Source organism: Galeopterus variegatus, unplaced genomic scaffold, assembly GCF_000696425.1.
Source record: "Galeopterus variegatus unplaced genomic scaffold, G_variegatus-3.0.2 Scaffold562, whole genome shotgun sequence".
NCBI classification, from domain to species: Eukaryota; Metazoa; Chordata; class Mammalia; order Dermoptera; family Cynocephalidae; genus Galeopterus; species Galeopterus variegatus.
Genome location: NW_007726673.1, coordinates 250,661 through 254,168, shown reverse-complemented (window position 1 = coordinate 254,168; position 3,508 = coordinate 250,661). Strand labels below are relative to the sequence as shown.

The 3,508-nt window shown below is 39.4% G+C and overlaps 1 pseudogene; it reads right to left on the bottom strand.

Annotated features, from left to right (window-relative positions):
• Nucleotides 1-1,429: 1,429 nt before the first annotated feature.
• LOC103588368 lies at nucleotides 1,430-2,836 on the bottom strand (annotated as a pseudogene).
• Nucleotides 2,837-3,508: the final 672 nt, after the last annotated feature.

Below are 3,508 nucleotides of genomic sequence, written 5' to 3'. Positions count from 1 at the left end.
GCCGATCAAGCTTTAGTAAAGTAAAAGAATCTGCCGGGCTATGCTCAAAGTGGAGGGAAGCCCAAGGCTGCCCTCAAAATGGAAGACAGCACCAGATGTGGGAGTTGAGAGAGCATATATAGGGCAGCAAAGGTTGGCTGATACAATCAAGGAGGGGCATTAATATGGAAGCTATGGGACCAGGGTGGAGAACTGCGCCCTGTGGAAGCAAAAAGGTTTCTATTTGGCAGAAGTCATGAGGCTTTTCCTAAAGGGAAGCGGGGAGGGGTTTGGTGCTGGAGTGGAAGACAAGGCTGGCAGCTATTTTGTGCTTATTGTGTACACAATGACATCAGTCACATCCAAGATCTATCAATATTGTAAATGGATTAAATTATCCTATTAAGTACAAAGATTCTCATGATAGTTTTAAAAAATAAAACCCAAATATACAATATTTATAAAAACTTACTTGAAACAAAATGAGGCAGAATGTTAGTGTAAGCCTACAACAACCTTACAAGGTAGGTGCTATTATTGTCCTCTTTTACTGATGAGTACACTAAGACACAGCTAGTATGGCAGAATTAGGGTTAAAATCCAGATAGTCTGGCTCCACAACCTATGCTTTAGCAACTATGTTAAATTGTAAAAATCCTGTGTCCATGACTCTTTGCAATGTGACTTTGGAGAAACTTCCAACAAGAGGTGGAATCCATTCCTTCACCCTTAAATTAGGGCTAAAATTGTTATGTGCTTTGCAGCATAAGTGATATTGTGCCAATATCACAAGGCTCCTTCTCTTCATCTTGGAGCCCTGCTGATCCATCTTGTGAACAAGCTCAGGCTAGCCTGCTGGATAATAAGGGACTGACAACACTAGTAGACAGACAGCCCCCCAAAGCAAAGCTGTGTAGCTGACCAGTGTCTGACTGATGTATGAATGGGCCCGGCTGAGATCAGGAGAACCATCCAGTTGAGCCCAATCCAAACTGTCAACCCACAGAAATGTGAGCTTAAAAAAAAGTTTCTTTTTTTAAAGCCTTATGTTTTTGGGTGGTTTGTTATACAGAAAAAGCTAACTGATGCACTGTCTTTTATACAATCTGTTACTAATCAGAAAAGAAGTATTTTCTCTTTTTAAAAATCCGGTTTTCTTTTTTTAAAAAACTTAACAATTTATTAATCTTATTTTCCAGTAAAATATTCACATAATGTCAAAAGAATGGAACGAGAGAGATATAGCCAAAAACCTTTAATTAATTCCATATAAATATTTAAAATTTAAAACCCCAGGAGATTGTCAGATCAAGTAGAAATTTAATTCTTCAGAGCAAGTATTGCTTTACTACTGTCATTAATCCAGTCAATAATATGACCAATAACTTGCAATGGTAAACAGAATGTTTGCTGAGTTTTTTAAAAGATGTTTTTGGGGAACCATTATCAGTCAATCCAGGAAGAATATGTTATTGAACTGCATTGTGCAAAATTTCTTTACTTCTTCAATTACTTCAATCAGGCTTGCATTTTTTGATTCAAAATAATATAGCTCCTGCTAATCAGACTTTTCCTCGACAACCCAATAGTCACTCATCGCTTTCACAATGATTTCTTCATCTTCATCCACTCTAGTGAGATCATTGTTGATGTCACCTAGAATCTTCATTAAATCTGGATGAACAGATGTGACACACTGGGTATTTTCCTCATGTAAATCACACTTTTCTCTGCTAATTCATAAGGTTGAAGTGGACAAACTGGGGTCCATTTTCAGATCCAGATATTCTTTTGTTGATTTTAAATTGCTCACAAATGTCAGATGCCAGCACTGTGAGCTGGAGCCCAACAATGCTGTCCAGTCTTTGGCAAAAATCCAACATCAACTATAGAGAGGCATCAATCATAAAGCACACAGCTGCATTCACGGCCTTATAAACAATTAAATGGAACTTTCATAAGTGTCATTTGTATTTACAAAAATTTGGGAGAATCGGCATTTTGCCCCTGGATTATTAAAGCTCAAGGGTCCAGTAAGAAATCTTTCATAGGATTGAAGATTTCCTGGCATTTCTGCCCCTGTTGGAGAATCCCTTCCTGCCAACTCAGGTTCCATGTACCTTGGAAAGAGAGAAGTGGTGAGACATTTGTATAAAATTCTCATGTAATCTTGTTCTAATCCACCCCAGATGAGTTGATCATTACAGAGAAACACAGTGTATTTGACTATATTTAGGCTTGCCTGCCTTCTTTTAATAAAGGACTGAATTTTCAAATAAGACATTTTATCCAACGAAAAGAAGTTGATTCCACCAAAAATATCAAGTAGGTCGCATAACTGCAAATTCAGCATTTGCAATACCTATGGAGGAGTTTCTCTAAAGTTCCCTTTAGGAACTTGATACCTCCATCTTCCATAACTTTCAGAAATGCACCATGACAAAGTTTGTACATGCGGGAGCACTGCACTATAAACCTTGTCCAACAACTCTTCCGCTTCGTATTCAACAATTGGTTTTCCATCTTTACTTCGCTTTTCAATTATTGGATTCTGAACAACCATGACCATCCAGAAATTTTCTTCTGGTTCTTTAAAGAACTGTCTATTCTTCTGTGTATGTAAAGGTTTTGCAGGTTTTGATGGACTAAAGGTGCTTGTTAACTGTACAATAGCTTCACATAATCCAACATTTCTAATTTTTTCATTCTTTTCTACTTCATTTGAATGATAAAACAACATTTTATTTTCCTCCTGTCCCTTGGACAGCCCAAAGTGCAAACTAGATGAAGAGGCTAGCAGCGCTGGTGAGAACTGCTTCTCCTGGGTGGCCCAGACCCCAGCTGCCACTGCTGCCATCCAGGCCTGGCCCTCGCCTTGGGAGCCTCCCTCAGCTGGCCCAGCAAAAAAAAAAACCAGTTTTTGTGTGCATGGATAAGTATCTAAGAATACAATTTGCCTCTGGTGGCCTCTGTCCATTTTTCATCTCCAGGTGTCCCATTTCCCTTTACATCCTTCGCTTCTTCTGACTCATGAGTCTCACATTGTGACCTCCACAGATCATGTTCCAGAACAAATTCCATGTGCTCAGAACCTTTCCTTTCCCCTTGGTCGATTATACATACCCTACACACCCTTCAAGGCCAGTGCCTGTGAGTGTGGTAGCAATGGTTAGCTACTCCAAAACTCAGCTCTGTAGGTATAACATAATAATCCTCTCAACTAAGCACAGAGTCTTTCAGAACATCAATGAAGTTCAGCATTAAAGGGAACTTAGAGTATCAGAGTCTAACACTCGAATTTTACAAAAGAGAAAACCAAAGCCCACATAGGTGTGTTGACTCAGACCCGTGCTTTCTCACTGCTCCATGCTGCCTCTTGCTCTGTGAGTGAAGATTAACATTGGTTTATGGTAACAGATGCCTTCTGGGGATGATAGCTTAGTCAAAGACCTGCAACTTTGAGAGCTGGGCAGTAGGATGGGTCAGGAATCATTTACTGCACCTTCCAACATGTAGATCTGTATACCAC